Source organism: Engystomops pustulosus, chromosome 9, assembly GCF_040894005.1.
Source record: "Engystomops pustulosus chromosome 9, aEngPut4.maternal, whole genome shotgun sequence".
Taxonomy (NCBI): domain Eukaryota; kingdom Metazoa; phylum Chordata; class Amphibia; order Anura; family Leptodactylidae; genus Engystomops; species Engystomops pustulosus.
Genome location: NC_092419.1, coordinates 31,275,809 through 31,301,200, shown reverse-complemented (window position 1 = coordinate 31,301,200; position 25,392 = coordinate 31,275,809). Strand labels below are relative to the sequence as shown.

The 25,392-nt window shown below is 38.6% G+C and overlaps 1 protein-coding gene across 5 annotated transcripts in view; it reads right to left on the bottom strand.

Moving 5' to 3' along the window:
- Window positions 1–25,392, bottom strand: part of LOC140076866 (5-hydroxytryptamine receptor 2A-like) — a 354,582-nt gene that overhangs the window by 222,907 nt on the left and 106,283 nt on the right. For all 5 annotated transcript variants that reach the window (XM_072123627.1, XM_072123626.1, XM_072123625.1 and 2 more), the window contains one exon: window positions 16,948–17,098. The gene's annotated coding sequence lies outside the window, so the exon portion shown is untranslated. The remainder of the gene's footprint in view (window positions 1–16,947; window positions 17,099–25,392) is intronic.

Below are 25,392 nucleotides of genomic sequence, written 5' to 3'. Positions count from 1 at the left end.
CCGTATATTCCAGCGTATAAGACGACTTTTGAAGACAGAAAAATCTTCTGTCTTCTCTGGGGTCGTCTTATACGCCAGTAATCCCGACCACCTGTCGTGTATTCACGGCGGTGGTCGGGTCCCGCTGCATGGAGAGGGCTCACAGGCTGAGCCCTCTCCATAGCCGGTAAGTCTTTGCTGCATATTGCAGCAAAGGCTTACCGGTAACACCCGCGATCGGTGCTAGCACCGATCACGGGTGTTTTCACAGCGATGGCTGCTGGCAGCCTCAAAAAGCTGCCGGCAGCCTCAAAAAGACATCGGGGCGCATACTCACCCTCCGTTGGCCCCGATGTCTGCGCGGCTCGTCTTTAGTCTTCCGCACCGTCTTCTTTCTTCTGCTGGAAAGAAGAAGACGGCGCGGAACCCTGAAGACGAGCCGCGCAGACATCGGGGGAGCAGCGCAGCACATCGGGGCCACCGGAGGGTGAGTATATAAGTTTATTTTTTTTTAATGCTGGGCTGGGCTGTATACTACTGGGGGCTGTGCTGTATACTACTGGGGGCTGTGCTGTATACTACTGGGGGCTGTGCTGTATACTACTGGGGGCTGTGCTGTACACTACTCGGGGCAGTGCTGTATACTACTGGGGGCTGTGCTGTATACTACTGGGGGCTGTGCTGTATACTACTGGGGGCTGTGCTGTATACTACTGGGGGCTGTGCTGTAATGGTAATGTTGTTGTTGTATGCCTTATGTTTATGAGCGACAGTTTTCCTGCTATATACCTGCATGTCATAAGAATTTAAATTAAAAAAAGGACCATGTTAAATTCAAATCTGTTTTTTTTTTAATTTTTACCAGTGTTTTGTATGCGTTGGAAAAGGGGTAGTCTTTTACCAGTGTTTTGTATGCGTTGGCACCAGGTCGTCTTATACGCCGGAATATACGGTACATTTACAAATTAGGTAACAGAACAATTTATATACTTCAAATGGACATGGTACTTTGCTATTCAGAATTAAGGGGAGTATTCTAGCTTATCTAACACCTTATATTTATAACCTATTTGCCTATATTTTTCATATTTCCATCTACCTGTTCTGGGTGTGTCTATGGGCGTAATATAAAAATTAATGGTTATCTCCTATTTGGCAATTAGTAGCTAATTTACATGTAAACTTCCATTTTTCGCTTTCAATAGAAAAAAAACAGCTCCTATCAAATCGTGGCCACAGCACCAAGTACATAGAGTTCAACATTTTGCCCTTGGTGGCAGGCATCTAAATGAAAAGAGGTCATTGAGGATCGACAGGTGAATTAATTATTTTTTCTTTTAATTATTTAATGTACATAAATGGCATAAGGAGTAAATGTGATCAATTTTTTATTTTTTGGTTAGCTATTTCATCTTTTTATCCTGTGTAAATCCTGGTAATACATTATGTAAACATACAGCATGAAAAGGGTTTTATCACTCTCCTTCTGATTGGCTGCAAGACGATGTAGATCAACATGGAAACTAATTATCCATCCCCAGAGTTGTTAATTAGAGACATAGGACTGATGAGAAGCACTTAGCTCTAATGTGTTGATGTGTACATAGGAGGATGATGATATTTAGATTACTTAGTTTGCTTAAGTTTATATCAAACAGGATATGCAAATTACAGTTAAATCATTGAACATACAGAAATACCAGAGCATGTTATGTAGTATATAAGATATGTCACATTACACAAGGCAGTTGTAGTGAACAAATGGGGTTTAAAGGGTTTGACCAAGATTGATTGCTACCTCTTTCCGCATTATCTACCAATCACAAGAACAGAGGGTCCGGTTCTCACTAATTTAACGGAGCAACTGGTGAATTATGTGTCCTGCTGCTTTTTCCAACTCTATGGGAGCATCTGGAATTGATGAGTCCTCAGTTATCTATAGCACTCCCATCTATGAGAGTGCCGGAGATAGCCAATAACTGTACACATACATTGAGGTAAGATATATAACAATGCCAGATAGTGTTACAATAAAACTACTTTGCATAGATATCACAACATTATACCATAGAGAAGGCAAAATATGAAAGAGTTCAATAATACTCTAAAGAGTCCGTGTTGCAGGTTGGGATGTTTGGGAAGACTGGCTGACAACCAATATGGCTACCTAAACAGCTACTATAGGAGTTGTCACCCAGCTCTCCCAAACTCCTTGTAATGGCAGGATATAAACAAGGACAGTGAGCCCCCCAATCTTTCCCTGCCTGATTATTGGGTCTCCCCTATACTGGGAGACCAATAACTGGTTGGCGTTCCCTCCCTGGGTAAAGTGTGAACTTGTAACAAGACAGACAGACTAAACACAATAAGGCAGGGTAGACTATCTGGGTCGGCAAAAGCAGGAATTAACAATGTCCAAATCACAATCCAATAAGAGTAGTCCAAAATACAAGCAAGTGATCAGAAACCAAGAGACAAAAGAGACAGAGCTAGTGTGAACACGACTTGACAGCTGCTTGACCAGTGATGGCTTAGCTCCACACTTATAGGGAGAGTAGGCCCTGCCACAGGTGTGAAGGAGTAAGCAATTACAAGTCCATAGGCTTAACTCTTGGAAGACAGAAGCAGAGTGCAGAGGGGTATGGCAGAAATTAGGTCAGTCAGCCACTAGAGCCCAATTCAGACTGCCGGATGAAAAGAAACACAACTTCTCCTAAACCTTCCAGCATGGACAGAGGAGGGCGTTGACACAGACGTTACCCTCCATACTGGAAAATCTATCTTGTAGTGATTGTCCTCTTAGAAGCATTGACATGAAAAAAGTGTGATGGTGCCACTGTATAACCGAAGATCTAGAGTATGTTCTGGATATAGCAAGCACTGGTAACAAAGAGAGTGAAATTTAGAGAAGTTTATAAAATGACACTATCCTTTTTATCCATTTTTCTAGGATATTTGTAAAAAATTGCCATATTTTTCAGACTATAAGGCGCACCGGACTATAAGGCACACCATCTATAAATGCCTGCTAAAACGTCTAGGTTCATATATAAGGGCACCTAATTATAAGTATAAATGAGCAGCAGGGGGCAGACCTGTGCACAGTTCAAGGCAGCTGTTGTCTGTAAGTACGGTTCATATATAAGGCGCACTGGACTATAAGGCGCACCTTTGATTCCTGAGAAAATCAAAGGATTTTTTTGTGCGCCTTATAGTCTGAAAAATACGGTATATGAAAATCAAACAAATGAAATTAGTTGGGATGTATGAGCTCAGAACTGGTGAACATGGAAAATAAATAGATGCATAAACCTTTTAACAGTTAAGGATTTCCTTCACAGTATGCTACGATGTGTTTTACATAATTTTATCACTAAAAGTTTTCTAGTGCCCTAAGTAAGTGAAATAACATTTTTGTTATATTACGACTGCAGCATCTAGTAGGCGCTGGGATTGACTGGGATTGGTTTTTAAATTCTGACCCCCCTGGCCAATCACAGCCATGGCTAGTAGGTAGGAGTTGCCGGATTGGCAGCACGGCTGCCAATCCTGCAATATGTACGGGTCGCTTGGGACACACCCAAACCCTGGACCCGAACCTAAAGTCTGGGTCTGCTCATCTCTAGCAGGCACAATAAAAAACAAGAAACTGATGTAGAAGTTCATAAATCGATCATAGAGCAAGCAAATTATTTTCACAGTAAAATCTACGGCCACATGTATATTTTCTTACAGCATAACCTTGAACTTTCATTGTTCTCACTCACCTATCTCCAGCAATCCTATAAAATAAAAAGTATGCAGTCTTCCTTTATGACCTTCCACTCATTTCATATAAAAGACACGGGTCTCAGTAGTTAGTTAATCACCAAATTCTGCACAAATAATTATTATGCAATCCAAACCAGGGACTGCGCAAAAAAAAAAAATAATAATAATATCAAATGGCTACCAGTGAAAATCAGTACCATTAATGGAAAACTAAAAAAGTTATTGTTCTCAAACCAGGGATAAACAAAACCAAATTATTTTATTCTAAAAAAAGTTTTTTTTCTTGTCTTTAACATGAAAAAATTATACATATTGGGTATTTTAATAATTGTACTATAGGGAAAGAAAGCCATTTCTAAACGCCGCACAGAATATATGAAGCAGAAAGTAGTATGAATATTTTTTTTACATACTCTTCCCTTTAATTAAAAAAAGGAATACATGTAAAAAAAAGCCATATTTAGCATAAAATGGACTCAACAAAAACTGCTTAAAAATAAACCCTTACATAATAACTTTACAGACAAAAAAGTTGTGACTCTTGGAAAAAATGTCCTCCCCGTTCCTGCTTCTATGACTGTTGAGAACCGCTTCTGTGAATTGATTGGCTGGGGTAGTCACGTGACCAGAGACAACACTAGAATAAACTAGGAGAATATATGCCAAAGGGGGAACGGGATCAAATATGTTCTTTACATTACCTATCAGCATAATGGGTCATAACTTGATGATTGTGGGAGTCCAACAAATGGAACCCCCTTTGATTGTGAGACGCTGGTGCTCCATTTATGGAAGGGACAGAGCCCCATTCTCAGGATCGATAATGGTCTCTGTAGTTGGACCTCCCCAGAATTAACAAGTTATGAACTATCATGTAGCCCCTTTAATAAGGCATGTTGACTTTATGAACGACGACTTTAAATCGTTATTTGCCATGAAATACACATCTCTACAGTTTAACATACATACATCACATAAAGAAAATGTTAAAAGGACATCTACCACCAGGATGAAGCATTGTAAACCAAGCACACTGACATGGTGTGTGCCCCTTCTGGCAGGATATGTTCTTCTTTTAGCTTCTTATTTCTATTTTTTGTTTTTTTTTAAAAAAAGCTTTTAACATTCTGCAAAGGAGCCTGAGGGGCTCTAGGCTCCATAGGTGTTACTGGAGCCCCTTAGGTTCATTTGCATCATTTTTAAACCCTTTTTGTCTTAAATACAAGGGCATTAGAAGCTAAAAGAAGAGGAGATCCTGCCAGAGGGGGCACACACCAGTATGTCAGTGTGCTTGGTTTACAATCCTTCATCCTGGTGATAGATGCCCTTTAAATGTAAAAAGTAAAATATTAACAAAAATGTCCAATTCTTTTAATCTAAATATTCTCAACCATAATGTAATTCATACTTCATTCTCCTAGATATGCAAACACAGAACATTTCTATCTCCTCTTTTGCTGCTGACATATTTTAGCTGAATGTACATGACAGGCCTTGCATCGTAACATTCAGGATGGTAACATCTATTTTATGATAAAACCTAAGTTCATACATATTTATAGTCAAAGACTTCTACTTTTCTCACCTAAGTTTTTTTTTATCTTTTGCTATTTCTGACTGTAATAAATGAAAGGGCCAAGTAAGGGGCCAGGGACTTTTATAAAAACTTAAATGCAAGACCCCAGTGGTTTGTCAAAAGTCTACAAAAAGTAACGCTTTAGAATTTTTTTTCCATTTGACCTTTTAAAGCAGTTTATGGGAAACAAAATATCTAAAAAAAAAAACGTAAATCTAGATTAAACCTAAAAGGGTGGTGGTCAATGCCCTAAATGTTACAAAAATGGTGCAAAAATGTCTTTAGTTGCACACATTATTAAAGGCCACAATGTTTTGTTAACCAATAAAAAGCGTCTAGTCTTTAGGCCCTTGCAGACCTTGTTGATAAAACTCTGTAGCACTCAATTAGTGACACTAATTCAAAAAAGTTACAGCCCTGGAGGACCTGTGGCATGTAGGGTCCATTTGGCTCAACTTTTTTTTACATGTTAAAGACTCCTGTGTGCTTTAATGGGATTTTTCCATGAGAAATATGTAGGACATATGCAATAGAAAGACCAGCCCCCTATATCAAGAACAAGCCTTTGTCCTGAGACAGGATATTTACAGTGCTCCCATAGGCTTTAATATAGAGTGACCATTTATGCTCAGCCATATGACAATAGGGACAATGAATCTCATTTCTTGAGATAGGTGTGTGTCGTAGAGGTGGGACCCATATCTCTCAAGTATTTTTTGATGCATACAGTTTATGAGAAAACCCCTTTAAAGTTATCCCAGGACCGCCAGACAGATGATGCAGTTGTTAACATGATTGACAGAATATTACTGGAGGGGGCTAAAATAATTCATACTGAACAGTAAATTATTGGGGGGGGGGCTGGAATAATGGCTCATGGACAGTATATTATTGCTAATTTATTACACATACCATTTTTGCACCATGAAGCTTTCAGGGGAACTCTATGGGTATTATTCTTAACCTATAGTTGAGACTTTGACCAAAGTTTACACCATCATTTTTCCCATAAACTGTGGGGTAGGATCAAGCTAGACCCCTAGAAATATCAAGACTGGATCCAATTGTTGTGGAGGTTTAATAAAGCTTTAAGCAGTTTCTCAGGTTCTTCTTGTTCCACCATCTCCATCAATGGGGAGGATGCATACCCAATAGTTGATGTCCAGCAGTGGGATTTCTCCAAAGAAAACTACATAGAAAAATTTTCCACATTTTCTGATGAACTTGTTTATCTTGTTTTGTTTAACGTAATGGACTTCGTAGTAGCTCTTGACATTCAATATGTCCACATTGCATGCGCTGTGTAAGTGATGCTGATACACACAGCATGTACAATGAGGACAACGTGAAGTCATGTTCGGTTTCCATAGAGACAGTTTCAAATGATTTTTTTACATTTTATCTGGTAAAACATATTTGCATTTTAAGCAAAACTGTAGCCTATACCATTCCATATTTGGTTGCAAGCTGCATCCACCTTTACCACCTATTTCAGGTATTGGCCTGCAGGTTTTCCTTAAAGATGGCCATGAACTGTTGGTAGAATGCTCCTTTGGATGAGTATTATTGCTCCTGAAAATAGAAAAAATAGGGCAGCAATCCACAACAGTTCCTCCTAGGGGTTGGTGCTCGCAGCTGAAAGATCTGGTGTTCAAAACTTCAAATAGTGGAAGGAGAGAGCCACAGCACCGAAGAATAAAATTCGAAGAAGTCTTTATTGGTACATCATCCAGGCATAAAAAGGAACGTTTCGATTCCAATTTGAATCTTTCTCTTTCCTTCCACTATTATTACTCCTGGCCATCCATAAAAACATCCACTCAGCTCGGTTTGGCATTCAGTTAAGAGAAGGGAATTCTAATGAAACATACCCAGGGCCGACTCCAGGTTTCAGTAGGCCCCTTTGTAGTGAACTCACATGGCAGCATTAAAAATTCTGAAACTGCTCCTGTTCCGTAAAATATTCCCTAGTTTATAATCCCAAACAGATCCCTTATGGTTATTTTACATAAAGCCCCCCTCACCCCACTATGGATTCATTAAATATAGCCCCTCACTCCCATGTATTCATTATGTACAGCCTTATGTGGGGCCCCACACCCAAGCAACTCTGGGCCCTGGCACTTGCACAGGTATGCCCAGTGCTGGCGCTGGCCCTTAACGTACCTTTGATATTAGCTTATCACCTCTCAGAACAAAAGGATCACCCATATTGAAATACAGGAAAAGTAAGGTCCCTTATACATTAGATTGTTGGAGTCAGAGGAATCAATAGTTAAATATGGCCTTTTGCGTGACAGTCTAATGCTGTTTTTAACATCCACCCCTTATAATTTGCAAATGATATCTAGTCTGCCAATTCCTTAAATTTGGAAAATTTGTAATCCTTTTTACTAAATATGAAAACAATTACAATAGCAACAAACTGACATTTAATGAATCTAAACAATTTGTTGGGTTACTTGAGCGAAGCAATTATAAGTGTGGATCCACAGGTGACTCACAACACATGATAAAAGACTAAATACAATGAACAGTCCTAAAATATGCAATGAAAATAAGTTGTTTACAAGTTAATGAGACAGCAAACAATTATGAGGAGAAGATCGGAAGTTTGGCTAATTGAAACTGATTGCTTCCAATTTAAAAATAGAAGCTAAAAACTTTCGCACAATTAACGGGAAAATAAAAATGTTGTCGAACAACTTAATCTAAATATCACTGTCAGTCTCATTATCTAATTGGTGAGGAAACTGTAGGGTGGCTCTTCCAATCCCTAGAATGAAGATACCCAAGCAGTGAAATAGTTAAGTAGTTAAAATGTAAACAAGATTCTTTTAATAGGGTTGTCTACATTCAGCAAATAATTGATAATGTTAGTAAATGAAAAGTTTTGCAACTTTCCAATCTACTTTCTGTATCAATTCCTCACAGTATTCTAGATCTCTGCTTGCTCTTACTCTAAAGGAAGTTTCATTGTTTACTTCCTATGGATAAAAACCTGTCCCTGGTCATGTTATGGTTCAACTCATTATATATCTGGTCATGTGATGTCACAATGGTACACAACTCATTATATACCTGGTCATGTGATGTCACAAAGGTGCACAGCTCATATACCTGGTCATGTGATGTCACAAAGGTGCACGGCTCATTATAGCCCTGTCCATGTGATGTCACACAGGTGCACAGCTTGTTATATTCCTGGTCATGTGATGTCACACAGGTGCTCAACTCATTATATACCTGGTCATATGATGTCACAAAGATGCACGGCTCATTATAACCCTGGCCACGTGATGTTACAAAGGTGCACGGCTTATTATATTCCTGGTCATGTGCTGTCACACAGATGCACATCTGATAATATCCCTGGTCATGTGATTAGGTGCACAGTCCTTATAACACACAGCTCTGATTACTCTCTGTGATAACAATGAGCTAACAATGAGATTACTCTACAGGAAGTAAATATTGATAGAATGTCAGCATCCTATCAATCGCGAAGATCCACGAGGAGACGTCCTGTTCTGGAAGGCGCTGCCACACTCAGAGAATAGACCGGGATGGTATATCCATAAAAGCAATTTTAATAAAAAGTAAAGGGTTTTACCCTTCACCCTTTACTTTTTATTAAAATTACTTTTTACTTTTTATTAAAATAGCTTTTATTTAAATTTACTTTTTATTAAAATAGTTTTTATTAAAATTGCTTTTATGGATATACCATCACGGTCTATTCTCTGAGTGTGGCAGCGCCTTCCAGAACGGGACGTCTCCTCGTGGATCTTTGGTACACAGCCAAGTCTGTCAACACTGGTTTGCCCGGACCTGAGTCCCGGCAGTAGTCCCTCAATCTATTTTATGACACGCTCTATTTTTCACTGAACCAGGTGAGAGATATTCTATTATATATTTTTTTAATTACACAAACAATATCAATCATTTTTTAAAGTCGAAAAACTCTAAGTATAATTTAAGAAGTTTTAAAAAGTTTCAAGCATAACAGCTAAATCATTCACAGTAATGTTTCCAAAATGAGTAAAGACTAAATTAGTATAAAAGAAACTTTTTTTAAATTCAAGACCTGAACTAAAATTTAAATAGTTTTACTTGATTTCCACAATACAGAATTTTGATAAAATAGTTGATAAAAATGGTTTTAGGAGCATATGGTCTGGAGAATATTGACGGCCACTTAACATTGACGGATCACTTAATTGTACCTGTTTTTTAGGAAGAGCTGTCATATGTGTATATGTGTGGAATGATCTGCCGTTTCTAGAAATTTTCCTCTTCTGTAGTCTCTAATTCTAAGTTGTCCAGGAAATAGTAGGTGGAGACTATGAGGCTTATTTACTAAGGGTCGCAGATCGCACTTTCGTCAGACTGTTCACGGTTTTCGGGATTTGCGCAGCTTTGGCAGGTATTTAACAGGGGTTTGCGCTGGGATTGTGTCGCATGCAGTCAGATTTTGGAGCAGCTGCACTGGCTTTCATGTGATCAGGCGGCCGTCACATGATCCGACTGATTCGGACTGAGCGCGGGATTTAAGATTCAAATTGTGTCGCAAGACAATGCACTGACAATTACCAGGAAAAAGAAGGTGAACTCTGTCGGACCTGAGCAGGGAAGCGACATATGCAGGATATCGGGCGCACAATCTTAGTGAATCGCGGCAGAGGGCATTATACACGGACAATGCACTTTCATGAATTTCGTGGGGTCGGGTAAGTAAAGGTGCCCCTATTTGTTCCGATGGTTTTTTATACTGGAATTTTATATTGCATTTATACATTGGCGTAGTATAATTGCTTCCAACTTGAATCTATGACACATTATGAATATTCTCCATTTGGTTTCCAGCAGTTTCATTGATTTCATCCCTGATCTTCCTAACAGCTCAATATAATTACATTTCAGCAGACTTTTACCATGATATTTATTAGTGACATTGATGCCATCTTACAAGGCGCACTGTCTGGTTAGATGAAGACAAAATATATGAAAGCATTAAATGAGATGAAAGTCTTGGAGAACTCTTTCACCTTCATATACATTTTCTTCTAATGAGAACAATCATAAAGATGATCAATCAAACTTTTTGTTAACTTGCAAATGTTTTTCTTTCATTTCTTACAAATATTTCCTGATTTTCTTTTTATTGAGTCTGTGAAAGAGGTTTCTTCTGTCCATGTTCTTGTCTTTGACCTTTGATATACAAAAAAACTACTTCATTTCTTATTTTTGAAATACAATGACAGGTATCTGGTAAGATCCAACAAACCCCCATATAAAAGTGGAGTCCATAGGGCACAACCAGTCTTACACTACAATTCCAAATTTCTCACTTCTAAGTGGTATAAATTGTACCCACCATCCATAGATATAATTTTAGGGGTATTAAAAGCTTTGTTAGGTTTCGACTATTGACCCTTTTACAGAAAGAACCAATAGATTCTATGGGGCAGATGTATAATAATAACTTCTGCTTCAGTTTTTTGACGTACTAAGAATAATAAAGTGCAATTTCTGGCTGACAACATGGAAATTATAAACTTCTAGGCCTTTAACTTAAAAAAAAAAAGTGTAACAGGGAACAGAGCGATTCGCGGCAAGTGCACCCTGGCCAGTCAAATTTTGTAAAATCTGGTGCATCTTATAGCTTAAATATATGTTACTCCGGTGCTGGCATAGAGGTAAATTCCAGCACTTGAGTGCATCGACAGAATTTCTAAGAGTTCCAAACTTCTGGCTAATTCTGGCTTGTCACGTGTTGGATGTGCTGAACATTAAGACTGGAGCAGAAAAACGTCATTCTTAATAATGCAGCCCATTAATATTTTATAATAATGTAGAATAAAAATGTTTATTTCAAATAACAGAAAATAGAGCACCAAAGCCAAAAATACCACTCTTTTACCATTTTTAAAAATATAAAAAAAATCAATAAAAAGTAATCAAAAGGTAATACTTTCCTCAAAGTGGTAGCTTGAAAACATCATCAACGGTTGCAAAAAATTACACCGCACACAGCTCCGTACACTGAAGTATGAAAATTTTATTAGCACCAGTAGATGGCAAAATGTATTTATTTTTTTGTACAGGAGTTGTGTTGCAGGGAAGCGACACATGCAGGATATCGGCCACACGATCTTAGTGGATTGCAGTACAGTGCATTATTGTCGGACAATGCACTTTCGTGAACTCCGCGGGACCGGGTAAGTAAATGTGACCCTATGACTTTAACCCCTTACCGATATGTGACGTAATAGAACGTCACATGTCGGGTCCCGGTGCATGGAGAGGGCTTGTGGGCCAAGCCCTCTCCAAAGCCGGTAAATCTTTGCTGCACATTGCAGCAAAGGCTTACCGGTAACAACCGCAATCGGTGCCGGCACCGACCGCTAGTGTTTTCCTGCTGATCTCCGCAGGGAAAGGATCGTCGCTCCCCATGACGTCATCGAAGACCCGAAGCTACTTTGGGTTAACCCATTCATTACAATGTGCTATCAGCACATTGTAATGTGTGAGTAGTAAAATATACATATACTGCCATACTGTAGTGATATATGTGATAGGATCGTACAGACACCCTAGGGTTAAAGTAAAAATAATAATAAAAAAAAGTTAAAAGAAATTATAATAAAAACATCCCAAAATTCAAATCTCCCCCCTTTCCCTAGAACTGATATAAATATAAATAAACAGTAAAAATCACAAACACATTAGGTATCGCCGTGTACAAAAATGCCCGATCTATCAAAATATGATAACGTTTTTTCACTGTGTTTAACCCCGTAACGGAAAATCGTGCCCAAAGTCAAAAATTGCACTTTTTTGCCATTTTTAAAAAAATAAAAAATTCTATAAAAAGTGATCAAAAGGTTGTACAGTTCTACACGTGATAACATTGTAAACTTCATCAAAATCTGCGAAAAACAACACCACCCATATCTCCATAAACCAAAGTATGAAAAAGTTATTAGCACCAGAAGATGGCAATATCCCCCCAAAAATTTTTGTACAGGAGGTTTTAATTTTTTTTAAATGTATGAAAACATTATAAAACCTATACAAATTTGGTATCCCCGTAATCGTACCAACCCAAAGAATAAAGTAGATATGTCATTTGGGACGCTCAGTGAAATCCGTAAAATCCAAGCCCACAAGCCCACGGCACAAATGCGTTTTTTTTTTTACCAATTTCACTGCATTTGGAATTTTTTTCCCGCTTCCCAGTACACGGCATGGAATATTAAATACCACCATTTTGAAGTGTAATTTGTTATGCAGAAAATAAGCTCTGTACATGGAAAAATAAAAAAAGTTACAGATTTTTGTATGTGGAGAGTGAAAAATGAAAACGCAAATACAAAAAAGGGCTGCGGCGGAAAGGGGTTAACATTACAATTGGACCTAGAGGCTGCCATAGTACTGATTAGTGCCCCTAAAGACGGCATGAGGGGGGATTGTGGGGAAGAGAAGGAAATTTAAATGCTGCGGTCGCTCTGACTGCGGCATTTAACAGGTTAAACACCAGCGATCGGAGCTCACTCTGACTGTTAGTTACAGCTGAATCCCAGTGTATACTGATGCCGGCCCAGCTCTGATTTGAGCTGAGCCGGCATCAACTGAGCGTTAAGTGCTAATGCTCAGAGACAGATATATCTGCCTCTGAGTCGCACCTGCTTTCAAGTGTACCACAATGGTGGCTGAGACCCTCCTTCATTTTTTACATTTGCCTTGTATAATTGCTTCCAACTTGAAGCTTTGACACATTATAAATATTCTCTATCTTTGGTTCCGAGCAATTCCATTGATTTTATTGCTGATCTCCTGAACAACCAATATATTTAAATTTCAGCAGACTTTTACCATGGTATTTGTGATAAGTGACATTGATGCCATCTTATAAAGCGTCTGGTTACTAGTAGTTTGGAGCCTGAAGAAGCACAGAGCTGTGAAACGGCCAACACTCCTACACATGGGAGGGGTTAGTTCTCTCCTCCCTCCACCAACATCCTTTTAAGGATGGGAAATGTGACTATTATCTGACTAGATCTTGGTGAGAGTTACTTATTGCTAGCAGCCATGTAGAATTTTTCCCCTTCCTATGAATCAATACTATAGTACAGTGATGGCAAACCTTTTACACACCGAGTGCCCAAAGTACAATCCCCAATACAGTAGAAAGAAGGAGAAAAAGTTTTGATTATCATTGTAGCTTCCTCCTAGGGTCCTCGGCTGCCTGGGACTGCAACAGGTCTCGAGTCCTGTTTGGCAAACCCTGCCCTGGGGTGATGGCAGGGGTGCCCATACAGAGGGTTCTGAGTGCCACCTCTGGCACCCGTGCCATAGGTTCACCACCACTGCTATAGTATTTATAGGTTTGACTTTATGGAACAATGTCCATATATATAAATATTATGCATAGTGCATTCGATCTCCTCGAATCACGCATCTCTTCTATCTGCATTGCATCAATTATTGGAGGATTGAAGAAAAATTATTCAATTTCGAGTCATTTCTATGTGTCTTTTATTGTATTACTGTCAGTAGAACAGATTTTTGGAGTATTTCCTGATGTTAATTTTTTTTTCTAATTTAAGTCAATTCTCCAGTTTACTGTCTTTGTGACCTTTAAACAGCAAAACACAAACCAAACTGCTGCTATTCTATGTGACAATACCATTGTGAACTTTTCATTTTACTATTGGTCAACATTTAATAATTGTGTGTATGTTGGTGGCAGTTTGGCAATGGGGGGCTGCTGGCTCTGTCGGCAGCCATGACCTTTTCATTGTAACTTGTCTTCCTTGAACAGTAACTATAGTCACATGCACGGAAGGTTCGCTATTATCAATGTGTCAATTTTCAGAATAAACACGAAGCTCCAGTGAAATTCATGGCTGCTTTATAACAGGTAATTCTTCTGTATCTAGAAATTAGCATACGGAGAACAGGGTTTATGATTGTTATATAGGGCTAAAAATAAACCCTAAAAGGCCTGTGAATAATAAGGTGTAAAAACATCACAGAGATGGTCAAATTCTTAATTTAAAGGGGTTGTCTGTATGTTGAAAAACATTATTACTTTTTTCCAAAAACAGCACCAACCCTGACCACAGTTTGTATCGATATTGCAACTCATCTGTATAGAAATGAAAGGAGCTAAGTTACAAGACCGCCACAAGCCATGATGTGTTGTGCTACTTTTGGAAGAAAGCAGCCATATTTTTCAACCTCTAGACAACCCTATTAAAAGATCACTTAAAGGGTAACTTAAATATAGTGATAAGTGTCTAATTGCAAGGGGTCTGATAATAATACCTTTATTTATATAGAGCCTACAGATTACGCAGCGCTGCACAAAGCATGACAAGTTGATCCCTGTCCCCGTGGGGCTCACAGGTCAACAGTATGTCTTGGAGTGTGCAAAAACACAGAGAAAACAGATGCAGATGTTGACCTGGGTGGGACTTGAACCCAGGACTCCGGCTCTGCAAGGCAGAAGTGCAGTAATGCCGGGACCTCCTGTTTTGGCGAGTCCCCTCAATGCTTGAAGACTTACAAAATTGGCTCATCTAAGCTACAAGCAATCAATGGACTACAGACATGGCTTACTGCACAAGACAATACAAGGGGTGTCAATACAGGAGAGCTGAGGGGTACTTGCCGCCCCTTCTTCTGCTGATTGTAGGGCTCCTGTAGCATAATCCCCTGCAATAAGACATTTACCCCCCTTTGCTGAATCCAGAATCCTAATTTTATGGGAAACCAAGTATTTTCTTTAACAGACATGTGAGGAGACTCCTCTTTGACTTTTAAAGAGTCCCTTCAGACATTTTTCCCTATATCGTCTAACATAGGTTACAATGAAAGTATGACACAGAGGCTTTTGTGTATGCTGTGTACAAACCTATTTTAGTTGTTTCTCTACTTATTGGTTGGCTGCCATATTGGCTTATTTTATTCCTCTGATAAAGTTTACATTTATTTTTATGTTTTGAACTTACTGGAGACATAGGCAGACCTTGTAGAACTCCTGTACTCATGTTAGTATTTCTTATATAATGCATTTTCATCCCTGATTAATCTGCCCTGATTAATGTTGAGTGGATCCAAACTGCAAAGTTCATATTCGTACTGAGTTACCTGAACCTGAACTGATTCTGGTTTCAGCTCAACACTTCCTCAACCCCACATCATTAATGCCTGAGAACAGTGCTGGCACCAATCGTGGGCACTAACTCTTTCAAAGTTGCCAGCGGCATTTAAATCTCAATGGCACTAACCTGCTATTTTGGAGAGGATCGTCGTTTTCCCAATGATGTCATGCTAGTGCGGCCACAGAAATTTAAATGCTTCTTGCGACTTTAAACAGTCAATGCCAGGTGCCTATGCCGAACCCAGACCTGAATAGGTCTTTACAATTCAGGTTTGGCTTCTCCATACTCATATCAACTACTGGTCATATGTTTCTCCCGGTCAGCTCTTGCAAGCAGGAGGCGGACCAGATTAATGTAAATCTGTATCTCTAAGAATACATTGGAGATTTGTTACAAAGTAGACATAGTTGCCAGACTAAAACCAAAAACATATTTAGAATACGGTTGGTGAATAAGAATTATCTGAATATTTTGTATTTTATCCTATTTGCTCAGCTTTAATGAAAATAAAAAGTTTTTGGTCTGGAAACAAATCATTGGCTTAGGAAATATTAAATCAAGGGGTTAGATTACTGTCATCCAAACAAGTGCAATGTGTTTACAATATGGTTTCTTTCCTTATCAGTTTGTTTCATGTCACCATTTCGACATAGAAAGCGGTCTTCTCCATGCTGAGGACTTTTCTACCTCTAACAGATAATCCATGGAGTAGCAGCCTATTACCAACACAACCTCTTTACATTTAGTCCTGTTATTGCAATGGTGTGTTCACAGCAAACAATCAGGGGCCTCCTGTTAACAAACTTCTGACCAGCAACCAGTAGAGAATCAACAGTTAGGTTAAGGCCACGTTTTGATACTACGCCTAAAATATTGAAAACTGGATTTTCAGCTCCCATGAATTTTACTTTTTGTGTAAGAAAAAAGTGTGAACCTATTTCTTATATGAATCTATTTGTAAGCTTAGACCTCTTGATGCATTTGTTGGGTGGTCAGGCTCTGCCGTCGGGTAAGTAAAACTTTTAGATAAAGCACAGACAGGGGGCATGAACTGACCTGCTCTGCTGGTGGCCGTGCTCCTTCACGGCGTGGAGGTGGCGTATTCGCAAGGATAATAACAATTCCTTGCAGTGGGAAGAAATTGTGGATATTTTAGTGGTTCTACGGCAGACACAGGCGTCGGAGTACTGATAAATTTCCCCCATGATGTGATTTTATCCAGATTTAGAGACATCCATTGTGAACACCCATTACTTGGGGTTTTGAAGTATAAAATATGATGAATATTTCATCAATGAACTCACATATAAAATATATTCCTATAATGTATATAATCTTTCCAGTATTTCATATATGGAATCAGATTTTTTTAAAAACATGTCAAGAACAAGCAAAATGAGAAAACATCAGATACAAGTAGTACTTGTAATTTTTTTTCCAATTACTTACAGTTGACAGGATCTTGAATGAAGAAAGGACCGCTACATGACATATACAGAATTCAGGAACTCAGGACAATACATAGGAATTCTTTGATAGACGGTCATTAAATATTGATGGAATAACTCGACGCATCATGAAAACATGCCCCCACATTCACCTGGAGAGATAAGAAAAACAGAACCCTTAACGATAGAAATCAGCACAACCTTCGTATAACCATTTTGTCCTAAAAAGTCACCAGATACATTAAATTATTATATATTAAAAGGAGACAGCATGGCAAGTTAGGATAGGGAATCAAGACTTTCACACTCTGCCATAAGATCCCTCTTATGTAAATCTCAAGAGACTAATTGCAACATATTGATAAGGGGGTATATGGTGCCAGCAAGGCTACACTTGATTTTCCCAATACGTGTGACTCATGTTGGTGTTGTGGAGCCTTTGGGGGAGCTGTCCTAATTTGCGACCATATTTGTCAATTTATAGATTTGCATGAATCTGGCGATTTTAAGACACTGGGGGTCATTTACTAAGGGCCCGATTCGCGTTTTCCAGACGTGCTACCCGAATATTTCCGATTTGCGACGATTTCCCCTGTATTGCCCAGGGATTTTGGCGCACGCAATCGAATTGTGGCGCATCGCCGCCGGCATGCACGCAACGGAAATCGGGGGGCGTGGCCGAGCGAAAACCCGACGGATTCGGAAAAGCCGCTGCATTTAAAAAAAGAAATGTGACGCTTGGGACACGCTTACCTTCACTTGGTCCGGCCCGGTGAACTCGAGTGCGTTCAGATGCTTTTCAGCGCAGCAGCACCACCTGGTGGACGGCGGAGGAACTACCTTGATGAATCCCGGCCGGACCCGAATCCAGCGCAGAGAACGGACCGGGTAAGTAAATCTGCCCCACTGAATCAAATCCGAATACTGTATTTCCTTATTCTCTTCAGAAAAATGGAATTTATTTTAATGGATATTTGATAGTTTCATTTGCTGTCTGTATGCACCAATTCTATTAGGCTTCCGCTATTATCAGTTTGTTTAAAAAGATAGAATGTAGAAATCAACAAAACAAGATAGAACGTCCTAATAAATAAAAAACAAAACCTGTGTTTTAGCGGACTAGATGGGGTTATATACAAATTTCCAGGGCAATTAATTGGGGACCAAATAGATTCAGATACCAATGGAATCTTACCAAAAATTCTATGGAGTTTCAGTGAGTCTTGAATTATTTGTTCATCTCTAATAGTAATATACCCTGGTCACGGGAATGGAAACAATAGGCTAGTATTCTTGTCTGCTGCTTCTCACTTATCTGCTTTGCTCTATAGAATGGTAGTTATAAGCATGAGAGTATCCTACATTCATTATGAGGACAACAATTTCAGAAGTCCATGTTCCATTAATGAAGTAGTAGTGTCAGGGGCAGTTCACATCAGTTTTTCTGTGCCAAAACCAGGTTATGGCAAATAAAGAGATATTTGGCATAATGAAAAGATTTTCACTGTACTATGAGCTGACCACTGTCACTGTCACAATAACTAATGAGCCAAAAAAAACCCTGAGATTTGAACTGTGATTAAGTGTAGTCTATTATATTGGAACAGAAACGCAACACAGACAATGACAGTGGGTCTTAAGACTAAATCCCTTTCCCCGCGTTTTCTGCCTGATTGCCTCGCTAACCCTAAGTGGTAAGAGACAACTGGTTGCCGTAAGTGCAGAACAAGGAGATGAAGATAAGAAAATAAAAACAAATAATATTCTCCAGAGGCTTGTTATAATTATTCCCATAATACATGACATATTCATGGAAGACATAGGCACAGATGTAACATCTGATTAATAAAACTAAATAAAATGTATAAGATATTCATTTTAATCCAGGATTAAATACATTTTACTGTACAGTACATCAACAGAATTGTATGTCTATACACTAAGCCATATTAATCATTGCTATTTGCTTAATAGATGGTTTATTTGCCGGAGGAGAACCTTGTCGTTAATTTCATCTTTATTTTCGGCAATGTACACTTTTTAGTATTAACTACAAAGAACAACGTGGTAATATTTCTGTTAAGATTCAGTGGAAACGGCAAGGCAGGACTGTGAAGTGGAGATTTATGGAAGAACATTTCATTTGTATTTAAATGCCGAGTTCTTAAGCTGCTCAGAGAATGTGATAAATGAAATCTCCCGTTGTTTTGAAGATTACTTTTAAACCTTCTGTTAAAAAATGGATTTTCATCATTTTTTTTTTCTAATCACCATATTTTCATATGAAAACTGGAGTCAAGCATAAGTACAGTACAATGAAAAGGGAAATAGTTTGCAATTGTTTGTTTTGCAGCTAAACGAATGACCTCCGCGGAGCGACTGCACGGCAAGGAAGACAATGCTGATCGGTACATTCAGTAGTCCTTCAATTTCAATATATAAGAAGAGCTTCAAACATAACAAATACAAGGACTTAACATAATCAAGTAATTAGGTCACAAACTGCTTAAAATCTATATGGACAAATTATTGTGACAGAGGTATACAGAGGTATAATTTCATAGTTAGTATAGCTAAAAAAAACATAACATAAACATAAACAACAAGTTCAACCAAGGAAGAAAAGGGAAGAGAAACAATTCTATATTATAAACATAAACATTATTTTGATGTAAAAAGGCATCTAGTCCCTGTTTGAAGCTCTCTGCTGCCCCTGCTGTGACTAGTGCCAGAGGCAGGCTATTCTACAGATTTACAGTAAAGAAACTTTGTTACCTCTGCAGATTAAACCTTGTTTTCTCCAGAAGGAGACAGTGCCCCTTGTCTTCTGATGTGATTTAACCTGCAGCAGCTTTGCACCATATTTCTTGTATTTATATAAACTAATCTTGTCATCCCTTAGTCTCCTCTTTTTTGAGACAAAATCTAATTATTTTACTTATTCCTCATAACTGAGACCTCCATGCATCCTTTTTATTGACTGGTGCCCAGAACTGAAGAAGTAACGGATTTCGACAAAATACATTTATCCCCCACCAATGATTAGCAACTGCTGGGGATCTGCTAGGATCTACAATGTCCGTGAAAATACGTGCATCTGTCCCTTAGTGCTATGTGTGAGTGAAGCACTGGTACCGTTTTCCTACTGTTCTCTATTCACTTCTGTTAGACTTACAGTACTGTTATCACCTGCAGTCTTAACAAGTGGTCATACTTGTTCTGGACAGGTGGTTGTAGAATTTTGAACTGCTGCATGCGTGATTAAAATCCAAGAATTTTTATTATAAATTTTTTGCGCTGATTATGTTCATAATGTAATTTATGTTTTCAGGGGAGTTTGTTTTGTTATTGTTAGCATGTCTTTGTAATGGTGGTGGTCCATGCTTGTCATTTTACCTTACAGGGTGTGCATGGCCCCCAATGTTCTTCTGTTTATGCTCATGCTACTCGCTGGCTTGGTTGTAGTGTATGATACGGTATGCCACATTCTTCCTACTGCCATCCAGTCATGTGGGTGTGTCATGGTCAGAGATTTAAGTTCATATGCAAATTAGTGTATGATAAAAGGCTCCTTCCTCCTATGGGAGAATTAAGGTGAAAATTCCTGCAACAGTTAGTATTTCTGTGATTCTGAAAAGCAAACTCATTCAGAAGTTGAAGGCCCAGAGTGGTTCAACCCCCAAGCCTCACTGTTAATAACACTTGGCCGGCGGCATTTAGTAGTGCATTGTGTGCGCACCGGAACTTACATGCCAGTGATGTGTGTATGCTCCAAGTTTGGGAAGGATTTTCACTCCCTGGTGACATCACCCAAACATACCTGGGATTTAACGGTAACCTCATGCAATTGAAGCCTGCACCAACACAGGGTGCTACTGATGTTACCTGAACTTTCTCAGGTTTGCTCATCAATAATCGTGATCCATTTCTCTCTGTCCTGATCTTGGCTCATATGGCTCTTGGCTCTTCGCTGACTGATACAACCTTGAACTGTCTTTGACTATTCTCTACATCTTGCATGGAGCTCCGCACTAGTAACCTTTGACCAGCCCAGGCATTTTTGTGGCCTTGTGTCTTATTCACAGGACAGTTCATATTCCTGAAAGTAGGGTACACAGCCCCCTATCTTACCACGATTTCTTTCTACTGACATTATTTTACTAGTTGGGCAAGTTGTCGCCTACGCTGCCACTATTCTTAGAGGAAGCAGCCTTGTGTATTTGTCCAAGTAAAGTCCAGACAAAGACTCTTGGATGACGCCATTGAGATTAACCTAAAGCCAAATTAGTTAGGGGATGGGAAATCCACTTCCCTCTGATTATTACAGACATGCTATTGTTTTGCATGGTTGCATGAGAAATTCAAGTTAAGGCTGGACACATATACAATGAAGTTAAAAGGGCGACCATCAGTATGAGTCAGTAAGATTTCAGAAGTGATATATATATTTGATATTTATCATAGAAAAGGCTATATTCTTTCTCTTTGAAGGTCTTATTTCAATGTGATTCTAGACACATGAAAACACAAGTATCGCCACTTCATCTCTCACACTCCAAAAACATATTAATAGCGTAATGTGGAATTGTGTATATGGTTGATGTGATTTATGATTCTCTTTGTGCATCATTGCTGAATATACTGTTTTGATATAAAAAATAAGATCTAGTCTTCAATCCATGGCCTGAAGTGAATCTAAACAAGCACCATTAGAAGCCAATACTGGTGGCACATAATGATAATTGTTGGATGTTTTTCCCGCTCGCTTTTCATCCCATGTTCTCTTTCTGAATGAAGTAAACACTATTTCTTCCCTTTTAGTTGGTAATGACAGTCACTAGATATGACAAGAGATGTAATCTCTGAACAGAAGGGAAAATACAAGTATGCAGGATCTGATGATGAGGATGGGCATACATATTATTACTTGACACTTCTTTTGTCTGCAATCAAAATAGATTGTGTTTTGCATGAAATCCTTCTGAAATCCCTCACAACAACTGAAAAGCTAAATACAACTAGGATTTACATGAAATCTCTCAACTATAAATATTACAATGTGTGCAAATGTCTAGATCCACTCCTGGCCGCACCAGCTCCAAAGCTGCTTCTACTGAATACTGAGCAAAGGAGCCGAATACTTAAGTCCATGTGATATTTTTCTTGTTTAATTAATTAGCAAAAATATCTACATTTCTGTTTTTTTTCTGTCAAGATCGGGTGCAAATGAGCAAGAAAAAAGAACTTTTTTGATCTTACCAATTGGCTGCAATGAAACAAAGAGTATCAAAGTAAAGGTGTTAAATACTTTCCGTAACCACTATATAATATGCATATGGTTTGATCATTTGGCCATCTGTTATCCCTACAAAGTACCTCCCCTCTCACTACTAAAAAAATGCAGGATGCCACATATCTTTGTACAGGAGCCGTATACCCACTTGTAGGACAGATTCATCTATAAAGTCTATTTACAAAATTGCTTAATTTTGTGCACTGGAGTAATAGGAAAAATAATGGCTAATGTTTTTTGACTGCTATCCAAAGCATATTATCGTTACATTTCGGTAATTTTAGGTTCTTAATGGAAATAAAGTGATCGCAATCTCACTTGTAAGACGGATCTGTTTCCATCTTAACATATGGCCTGGATGCTGATAGGAATGAATGGGCTACAAAATCCATCCTTGCATTTAACAGGATTTTTCACTGTCAGTTAACTGTGGTGATGAGCGATCCTGGAGTAAAGCCCTGCACGTTACATCTTCATATTGATAGCGGTTCTGCTGTCTAGACGTGTTAGGGCCATCTGTTAAAGCCTTATAGTAGCCAATGGGACTGCTATTGTGCCAGGCTGATAGGGCCAGCAAATGTCATTTAGAGTTGCTCGTAATTACCCCTGTGACAGGAAGGCAGCGCTTGTCTACTGGTTTCTTCTTTTTATCTTTTTATAGATTCCAAGAAGATATTAGAATGTTTTATTGCACAGTAAAATTAAATGATGAGACTGCAAGTGGAAGATCTCTGGGATAGGAGCCTGCGGATACACAACGATTTACTGTAATCTCGTAGGCAGGAAAATGAAAACAAGTCCTCGTAACTAGAGAACCAGAAGAAAAATAATGTCATTACAGCCATAGTTAAATCATTCTCAGTTATTTTAATATTTCATCATCTATAAGTGAGTGGGGGGTTTCATATCTTATACTGTATAAAAAGATGATTTCTTGTTTTTTTTCCTGCCCTGCTTGTGTTTTTTTTATGTCAGGAGCATACAATGTCATGAATTATGTATCTTCTATGTTCCCTGGAAGAAAAAGGAAATCAAAGAAATTGGAATGATAGGGTTGTGTCCAGTGTCATGAAGAAGAAATCAAAATAACCATTAAAATGTGCCCAAAACGATACATTCCGGCCCATGTCCTGGTCATGGTACAAGGAGAACATTGAAAACAAAATAAATGAAATAGAATGAATAGATGAATGAAACAAGAACAGAACTTTTAGGTTCAGCTGGCAGTTGTAGATTATAATATAGGCCCGAAATACAAACCTTCTAGGGGGCACAAACCACCCACCAAATGTTATACTAAGAAAAACCTTCACCCGTGAAATCCACATACAAATGTTCTTTTAGTAGACATGACCAGAAGAGCCATATCAGGACCTGTGAAGGTCCTCCAAAGGTCCTGAAACCACAGATTAAAAGCAGGGAGAAGAGACACATCCTCCATTCTCCGAAAAGCTTGATTCTGGTATTATATGTAGGAAATGAATTACAGACTTGTAATGGCTATAATATTCAGATGGCCTGAGGCCAATGGCAGTCTTAATCCACTGCTGAAAACTGAAGTAACGTCGCTTATGACCAATGCAATTAAAATACCCCAATTGAATATTCAGAAAAATTTGTCATAACTTCAGCAAAACAACTCCTGTAGCATTTGATCATCTCTAATCCCAGCTGTTTAACCCCCTAGATACTGTTATCAATAGTAACTGTGCCATCAGTGTTTGGCAGAGCTCTCCTTCTGTCAGCCTTTGGAGACCTAAATTCTTTTGATCCCTAATGCCAATGACCATAATAATGCCTCTTCAGGTTCCTTTACAGTTATAGTTTCAGTTATTCTATCCTCCTTTATTCCTCAAACAGTACACAGGTGCACATTTATTGAGAACAGTGCGGTCTGCAGTTTGCCTGTGTAGTGTGCAGGGGGCGCCAGATTCAGAATTTCTGGTGCTAGTTCTTCATGAATCTGGCGCCTCCTACACTGCTTCGACAGAGTGCACCAAATTTTCTGTTGGTGCACCTTTAACATAGGGCAATTTCTGTCGGACTTTGTATGTTCAATCTCCCGCACAGTCCGTCTGAGCAACGGAACGGCCCCTAATTTGTGTTTCATGAAGTGAAATAGTGTTGTAGCGCCACAAAACTGTTGTGCTCGACAAATATGTGGTGCAGACACTTCTTAAATACCTGTGCAAGCAGTTTGTACTAGAAAGAACACACAAAGACAAAAAAATGGCACAAGGGTTTTAGGCAAAGATTGGTTATTAAATTTATAGAAAAACAGGGAAGTTACAACACAAAAAATGGAAATGTTAGAACGAATATTTCATACCCCATGTGGTGGGAATATTGCTTTAGTGGAGAAAAAACTGGTGACAGGTTCCCTTTAAAAGGTCCAGATGTATTTTATCATATCCTGATATGTAAAAAAATAGAATACAAAGTGAATGTACTTTCTATTTCTCATGACTGTGTATAAACTATATGTTGTGTATTACATCCATCATGACAGTTTTAGCATTTTGTACTTTACATCATTTTGCAAAAGAGCAGAAGCTTTACTGCAATTTAAAACGGATGCAAATCACCAAAAAAGGGAAAATCATGACATTGAGATATGCAAGATATTGTAGAGCAGCAGATGTGAGAACAAGATTATACAGAGATGTTACAGAACACTACGGCTCTGCTGACTATCTATGGATTTGCTTTTTATACAGTATTCTAAACCATCTGTATTGATTCCGCGTTCCTCGGCATAGATGAATGAATCCTGTTTAAGTTTCTTGGGAGCGTTTTACTAGAACACCATTTCCTATCATGTCAGACACGTTATTTAAACTACAGTATCTGTCAAGGATCACTTTCTGGTTATAGCATGCTTAGATATATTTATTATAGAGTATATATTTGTATACTATAATTTTATATTACTGTATATACCTGTGTATAAGCCGAGACTTTCAGCACAAAAAAATGCGCTGAAAAAAATCAACTGCTATGGCAAGAGACGGGATGCAAGCTCTAAACTAACCCACCATGCCTGTCACATATCTATAAAGTCTTGCGTCCCTTAGTGCAGGTTAGGGACTTTGAGTTGAAGTTCTCTGTATTAACTGGGTGTCCATTAAAAATTACAAACACAAAAGACAAAAC